The sequence below is a fragment of the Hippocampus comes genome, unplaced genomic scaffold (assembly GCF_001891065.2).
Source record: "Hippocampus comes isolate QL1 unplaced genomic scaffold, H_comes_QL1_v1.1 scaffold249, whole genome shotgun sequence".
Lineage (NCBI taxonomy): Eukaryota > Metazoa > Chordata > Actinopteri > Syngnathiformes > Syngnathidae > Hippocampus > Hippocampus comes.
In genome coordinates, this window is record NW_017805035.1 from 503,001 (window position 1) to 511,757 (window position 8,757).

General features: G+C 43.2%; 1 non-coding gene across 1 annotated transcript; it reads right to left on the bottom strand.

Moving 5' to 3' along the window:
* Positions 1-8,230: 8,230 nt before the first annotated feature.
* Positions 8,231-8,312, bottom strand: trnas-aga (transfer RNA serine (anticodon AGA)). Its single transcript has one exon. It is a non-coding gene; the product is annotated as a tRNA-Ser (tRNA).
* Positions 8,313-8,757: the final 445 nt, after the last annotated feature.

Genomic DNA, 8,757 nt, shown 5'->3' on the forward strand with positions numbered 1-8,757 from the left:
AGAATGGCATCATTGTTCCAGGTGACATTCCTGACGGTCATTTGGGGCCGCCTCCTCCAGGATCCATCTAGACCCCCCCACCTCCTCCCTACCACCGCCTCTTTCCATGACAAAGAAGGCGGTCACCTGACGGCCCGGATGGACCCGCTTCACTCAGCAGCCTCGCAGCCAAAGTAAACAAACGGTTAATTCAGGATAATTCAGCAGAACATACAACACCGCCGTATAAATTCCTAACCTGTAAGCCCCCCCCCCGCCTCCCAACCACCCCCATCAATTCCCAGCACCCGCTCTTTCTCTTTCTTAACACTCATCCAATACCTTCACGTGACGACCTGCATCACTCCGCACCAACAAAAGTATTGGGACACCTACTGGAAGGCAAAATAAGCCCAAATCTTTCATAGCTTGGCCCAAAAAAGACGAATATTACAGTTTGGCAGGAAATTTGTGATCATAAAATAGTGACATTGGGGCACTATCCTTCCACCATCGTCACCGAAAAGGTACATTTTAGATGTGTCACAATTCATTAATTAATCGTCAACTCATCGATGCTGTTAACTTAGTCATCGTTTCGAGTTAATGTTAGACTTTACATTGTCCAAATGATCTTATTTCAGCCTCTGAACAGTAATTATTCTCAGATCTCTGATTATCTTTTATGTTTAATCGAAATAAGACGTTTTCAAAAATTGGCTTTTACTTTGCAATGCAAAGACCAGTTGCTGAATCACTTTTAAAAAAGGTTAGTGAGAACCGCAGTGCCTCCCGTGTGATATTTCATAATTGTTGAGTTCTTGTTTTTTTTTAATTGCTAAAAAAAAGACAATGATAATTGGTGAATGAACAGTAGTCATGGAAAATATGGTTATGCAATCCACTTTCATGCGAAATAAAACTTTTTTTTTCCAATTATTGGATGACTCGATAAAATAATCAATACTAATTGACGCTAAAAATACAGCCCTAGTATATTTAACCCTTTCAGGGACAGCGGTTACTACAGTGGACAGCTTATCATGTTACCAAGTTACAGGTTATCATTATTGGTGCATGAAAGATGAAATTACAGCTTTTTTTAAACAAAATGCTTTTTCAATTTGAGTTGGAGTTATTTCGTGAGTTTCTTCTACCAACTGTAATAAGAAGTGAGCGCGCCCACGAGAATGTTGGATATCTCCATCCTAGTTCTTCCCACGTGCCTTTTTAACTCGCTTACGTACTGCAACCAAAAGTTGCCGCAAAGTGGGGGGGGGGGCACGTATTTATCCAGCATGTGGACAAACATCCATTCTTGTGGTGAATAGTGTGTCAGCATGATGTGTGAAGAAGAATTTCGGAGGGAAGTCCGGGTCCATCAATGGGAGGGATCATTCACGGTCTTATCAGGTGAGTCTTGACCCCCGTGACTCCTTTACCTTCCCCGTCGCTGCCTCCTGGCCTTTGTCCTCCCGACAATGTGGCTGTCAGGGTGGGGCGAGAGGGTGAGGAAGGCTAAATGAGGGTGAGGGAGTGGGCTGTAAAAAGGGAGGGGGGTAGGCGGTGGGGGGGGAGAGAAAAATATGGTGTTGATCCCTCATTCTTTACGGGGATGCGCTCCAGGTAAATAGAAGCCTTTTTTTACTCCCGCTTTGCTTTGTTGTCGGCACACAATGAAGAGGTTTGTGCACGTGCGCCCCCAGTGCCAACCCGACCCCCACCTGATCATCTCAAAATGTCTGCACAAAGAAATTGTGAAAAAAATACCACAAGTGTGAAAGACCCCAAATTTACCGATAATTGACTGACATTATAATTGTAAGAAGAATTTTTTGGTGATGGTGGCAAAAGGTGGACCCAAGCACACTAACATAAAAAAATAAAATAAAATAAATGAACAAAGTCTCAAATTATCGAAACATTCATCACGACAAGAATGATGACATGACAAGGCTACGTGACAACAACAACGAAGCGACGCAGGCTGACAGAAATTGAGAAAACGAGGTGCACCTGGACAAGACACAAGTGGATGGAGGGAGCCGAGTGAGTGACGCAAGGGAGAGGGCTGATGAGAGCAGTTGGGAATAAAAACCTAATGTGCAAGATTGGACATGAACATGGAATACAAGCAAACAGGGCACAACGTGAAATTAAAACTAATTATAATGTAAATAAGGGTTTAAAAAAAGTGTTGGCTCTTTAACACATTTGAACTACATCGTCGTCCCCATTTCAGTTTTCAAGATTTTTTTTGCATGGCTAAAACTGCATGGGTCGCCCCTCCGGGCACTATGTAAGAAATTGACAATGCCTACATTCTGAAAATGTCTGATTGTCAACTGGCATGGCCGCTTTAGAGCGCCTCATTGTTGGCTGTGAGTGCACACACATCATTAAGAAAAGGTCGAAGAGTGAAGATGGGGCAATTATTATTATTTACAGCTTGTGAGTACCTGAAGCTATTCACAAAAGCGTAGTTTCTTTAGAGCGCCTCGTTGTTCCAACGTAAAATAGCCCCACAACGACATATTGCAGTTACCACAGGCTCAAAGTGGTTGTACTGTATTTTCATGGCTCAACCAAATACTTTTGTGTCGACAAATAGAATCCATTTTTCAAGGCAGTAGTCGCTGTATTTGATTGACAGCTGACAGTTTAGCGGTGTGTGGTTTCAGTGCCTTTCGCAGGCACACCCAGCGCACTTGAGCCACATTTTATCCACCCAGCAGTATTTTAAATTATTCAAATATGGTAGGGTTGTTCACACTCTTCTCGGCGGTGGGTTAAATTTCCACTGCAAGCCAAATTGTTCTGGAACTGGTATTTTTCTCTGATTTTCCTAAATAGTCAATGCAAATGACACTCGGGTTAACTTTCAAGTCATCAACCGTCGCCATAAAATGTGTTGGAGTGTTTTGAACCTCCCGATGTGTTTTTTTTTTCAAAAATAAAAAACTCCAAATGCGCTGAAAACATATAAATTATACAGCATACAAAATATAAGATATATTTTAACCCTCTCGAAGAATGCTGCATTCACAACCCGGGTATCCACACACCTTCTTTGAAATAAATTTGTAATTTGTCAATAAATTAAAACTTGATGTTCTCAATCCGTGCAAACCACCAAATCAATTTTAAAACCGCAAGCCTACTTCAAAACCTTCCGTTAATCGCAAAACCAACATTGAAACTTGACTTTAAATCCCCAACCACACTTTGCAACTCTTACCCTACGTTATTAAAACTCAACTTTAAATTGATAACCCTACTGTGAAGCTTTCTTTGAAAGCCTACTTAAAATCCCCAACCTTGCTTCGAAACCCTGGGCCTACTTCGAAACCCTTCTTCGATACCCTAATCCTAATTTGAAACCCTACTTTAAGTATGGTTGTGCAACTTACTGAATTTAACTGAGAATTTTGTCCCAGATACCACCAGGAGCTAGCATAAACTCCACGCACTGTCCCTGAGGCTAGCTTAACGGTTACCTGGGGAGGTTCACAGCTTTTGGAGCCCCAGGGAGGAACCGGGCCTCCCCCTGGGTGAGGATGAGGTGGGGGCTGAGGAGGGGGGGGTGAGGAGGTGGGGTGATGAGCACCTGCAACCCCCCCCCTCCCTGGAACACATCAGAGAGTGGAAGGTGAAGACAGATTTCTTCTATCCCACATTGTGTGCCGACCTTGAACGCAACACATCTTTCCTTGCTGATTTTTGGGTTTACAGACAGACCCATACTTGTTTGTGAGGAGGGGGGGTGATGAGCACCTGCAACCCCCCCCCCCCTTCCCTGGAACACATCAGAGAGTGGAAGGTGATGACAGATTTCTTCTATCCCACATTGTGTGCCGACCTTGAACGCAACACATCTTTCCTTGCTGATTTTTGGGTTTACAGACAGACCCATACTTGTTGTTTTTTTTTTTTGAGTGCATTTTATTTGGATATTCAAATACTTTATTTTCATAGACTTTTTTTCTGAAGGGGGGCATTTCCCTCCTTTCTTCCATACCCTTCGTTAGTCCATCTACTGCATGGCCTTTCCAATTCTCTCTTTAAACTGTTACACTTCTGCGGCCAAATATAACATTTGTCACAACATTCTCTGTGTTGCGATCAAGGGTTACACACGGGCGTGTGTGTGCGTGCGTGTGTGTGTGTGTGTGTGTGTGTGTGTGTGTGTGTGTGTGGGTATGTGGGTGTGTGTGAAAGGGAAAGGCTCCATTAAAGCTCACCTGTTCTGACCCCTGCAGGTACGTGGGCTTCTTTTCATTCATTCACTCTTTTTGCTCACTCATCCCTCTTTTTCTTCCTTCAACAGTGGCCCGGGGCCACGCTTTGAACTCTCAGCCTTCTGTCTGTGTATGTGTGTGTGTGTGTGTGTGTGTGTGTGTGTGTGTAAGAGAGAGAGAGAGTAAAGGTTTGTCATATATTTGGCCTTAGGTGTTGGCCCACTATTGTTCTTGCTTAATTGAACTGGCATGGAAGTAAAGGCCTCTTTAGTGTTTGTGCATGTGTGCGTGTGTGTGCGTGTGTGCGTGTGTGTGTGTGTGTGTGTGTGTGTGTGTGTGTGTATGTGTGAGTGTGTGTGTATTTGTGTGACATCCCTGCCAACAATTCAGATGTTATCTCAGCTTTTGTCAAAGCAGCTACTATTTGTGTGACGGTGTGTGTGTGTGTGTGTGTGTGTGTGTGTGTGTGTGTGTGTGTGTGCGTGTGTGTGCCATTTAACTTTATTTCCTACTGTATATAAGACAATCACCCCCTTCCCCTCATAAACACACACACACACAGGAGGGAGGATTGGTTGTTTAATTAACCTTCATCAAAAGAACCTCAGTAAAGTCACTGTCGTCATGATTTTTTTTTCTTCTGGGAGAAGGTCGACAGCCAATCAGAAAGCATCATGAAAAGCAAAACCACAACTGAAGAAGACAAAGACAAAAAAGGTAAAGAAACCCAGACATCAAAAATAACTACTCACAAAAAAGTTCGGGATATCTGGCTTTCAGGTGACATTTCAGGACGAGCCTAACATGGATTCAAACCTTTACAGTTGAATTTAATCCGAAACTCTGCACACCGGATCCTCACTGACCCGAGGGCTGCCCTTCAAGAAGAGCGGGATGCCGTGCCTCAGTCGACTTGTGAACAGCATGAGACGTCAAGCTGTAATTGACACATGACGAGTTATTCAGACGTGGAATTTTTTTTTTTTTTTTTTTTTGGCGTAGTGTACCCCACATTGTTGTTCACTTTTCAATTGATGATTTGAGATGAGGAAATTCACCGCTGCATCCTTCTAATTAAATGCCGTACATGAGATCACCGTAGCATGACCTCCTGAACTATTTTGGCGGTGGTGTATCTTCAACCAATTGAACGAACGACCAATTGAAGTCCCTAAAATCAGAACCAGTTAAAGGAGCAAAATATAACCACCCATAAAAGGCAGAAGACACAAAGAGCCGAACCAAGAAAAACAGAAGAAGACAACAGCCAAGACTAGACAAGAAAAGACAAATAAAGAATGAAGAAGTCACTTTAGTCGTCAAGAAAGTGACTCAGTGACCCACAAAAAAAAAAAAACCCACATTGGTCTGATTCAACGGGAACTCATTTTGTTGGGAAGACAGTGTGATGGATGGATGTAAGGCACAGGTGTCAAACTCAAGGCCCGGGGACCAGATCTGGCCCGCCACATCATTTGATGTGGCCCGCGAAAGCATATCAAAGATGGCAACTTTCATGATGCTTGCTAAAATCTCCACCAAAAATTTCTAATTCTCATTTGTGATAAATCAGAGTGATAGTATAAGCATTTTCTTTTTACCAAACCTCTCATGACAGTAACTTAAACAACAGGTGAATAACACGCCTTTCTTGACCAATGAGTGGTTTTTGTGTGTTTTGTGGAGTGTGTTTTGTGTGTACGTGCTCAAGGCTGAGGTGTGCCGCTGTAGCATTGTGATGCTAACAGGGATTAGCGCTGTGTCCTCCCTGCTGACCGCTCCATTGTGAGCGAGCCGAGCCACAGCGGGGCTGTGTCTACGCCACCCAGCAGGACTGACTCTCTCTCACTCACTCTGCGTGTATGTGTGTGTGTGTGTGTGTGTGTGTGTGTGTGTGTGTGTGTGTGTGTGTGTGTGTGTGTGTGTGTGCGTGTGTGTTTACATGTTAAAAGCTCTCTAATAAGACGCCAGTGGACGGGAAGCTTTCATCTTAACCTGTCCTGTCACACCCACCACCCCGGTGAGTGTGTGCGTGTGATTATTTATGGCCGTTGTCTCTGAGTGGAGCACTTACACATCTTCTGAGTCAGACTGGAGGCTCCAGAAGAGGAAGAAAAGGAGGAAGAGGAGGAGGGTGTGCTTGTAATCTATTACATTTGATCATTTACCTGATGGAGTGCAGCATTTACTTCAATTCATCTCGCCGCTAAATACGCAACTTGTTCCCTCAGGAGGAACTGGAGATTTATTCGTCCTTTCATTTCAGTGGGCTATGCAGAAACGGATTTGCAAGATCTTATCCAATTTGTGAGAAGCAAAAGTACACGCACGACGATTAAAAAAATCATCGTATGTTCTTTTGGATTTCTAGTGATTAGCTCACAGGAAATGACGAAAAGAACACACCGCAACAAGAGAGTCGGAGGCCATCGCTCAACCCAACTTGGTGTTGACCATCACGCCATATCGTTTTGAATATCAACACGATCGTCAGCTCTGACTGTTGTCCAAGCAGATCAGGGAGGGAAAGAAATGACTCTTCACAAACTCGATGCCACAGAATAATCACTCAAGATGATCTTTGCAGACTTCCAATAATCAGACTTTTGGTGACTTTTAGGGAATTTGTGGAAAAATGATCAGTATGTGTATAGTCATCTTAAAGGAATTAAATAAAATGCTATCTTGACCACATCCATAAGGATTTGCCATTAGAAATATTGAACAGGTTTAGCAACTGTGATTCGCGGCTCTGACTGTTTTCCCATTGGATCGAGTTGGAAAAATCACTCTTCACACACTCCACACCACAGGATAATCATTCAGGATCATCTTTGGAAAGATCTCATCATCGGGTTTTTGCTGGCTTTAGAAGCTGGATTTGGGACTCAAAATCAACCTGTTCTTTTTTTAATATTGGTGATATGTTTAATATTGACATTTTCTGTGCAGATTGGGGAGATAAAATGAGACTTAACATGCTCCACACCACAAGATAATCATACAAGATCATCATCAGTAACATCTAATGATTGGGCCTTTGATGAGTTTGATCACAATCAGCACCATTTTCTGCAACGACAGAATCAGTGGATCAACTGTGTTGACAGCACACATTAGGGTTCGCCACTGTAAAAATGTAACGTTTCGGATTGGTAACCTTGCTTGTTTTCAGATTAAAAATGACTCAGAACGGCACAGCATAATCGATCAGGATCGTCAACTATTTATTTTCGTATTGGGCCTCAGCTGACTTTTGACAAGGAAGGGAAGCCTTGTTAGCCTTGTTAGCATGTGACTTAGCATGCAACCAGAGCGTTTTTGGCACAGCTACAAAAAAATTGTACTGCAATGAACATGCAGTATCGTGCAAAAGTTTTAGCCGCGTGTAGCTTGGCTGTTCCGATGACTTGTTTTCATCGGATGCTTCAAAAGATGCAAACACAGTGTATTTGTGTGTGTGTGCGTGCTTACTTCCAGTAATCAGATTATTTTAATCTGATTACAAGTGTAAGTAGTCAATGAGTTCCACCCAAAAGTTGGCAGACGGGCAGAGTGACCTAAGCAAGGGCAGGGAAATTCATTTGGGTGGGGGGGGGGGTTCGTGTATATGTCTAGACACACACACACACACACCGTGTAGACTTGTATCAGATATCGTTTTGTAATATCGATATGGTGCGTGTTTCATCTTGTCGGATTGTCTTGGATCATCTTGTATTGTCTTGTATCATTTTGATCAATGCTGTGTGTCATCTCGAAATAAATCATATTATCTCAGCTTGTATCATCTTAAATCGTCTGATGGCCTTGTATGAGCTCTCTCCAGTCCATGTTTCTTCTTATATCTTCAGATTGTTATGTTTCAACTTGTATCGGCTCGACGCAACTTCTGACGCAATGTCATCTTTAGCTAATTTTTGTTGAACTTTCTTCTTTTAATACAGGTGTCAGGTGGAATGTATCATAACAGGTCAACACAGGATTTATCCGGCAGCAAAACATTAAAACTACGTTGCTGGCAGGATTCGAACCTGCGCGGGGAGACCCCAATGGATTTCTAGTCCATCGCCTTAACCACTCAGCCACAACAACCTGCTGACCAGCCTCCGCTCCTTCGTATGGCAAATCTGAAGACAAACCTTTGTCCTGCCACTTTCTTGCCTGCTGACGGGATGACAAGCCACAAGCGAACTTTCCCCTCGAGGTAAACACCCAAACTGTTCACCTAGAGTCACGTAGACGTGCACACACACTCACATGCATGCACACACACGCACACACCTGCTTTCAAGCATCAGCCCTTTCATGGCCAAACCTGCAGTCAATCTGCAATGACAACACACACACACACACATAGCTCATACATGCACACTGTGTGCGCATGTAAGTGTGTATCCAGAGTTTGGTGTCCCACATGCTCTGTACAAGCAACTGCAGCTTCATCTTCATCACTAATTGCACATCTACAATATACACGTACGAGATATTGTCTTTTATTGTCTTGTTACTGCTTGAGACTTTCGGGTATCGTCTTTTA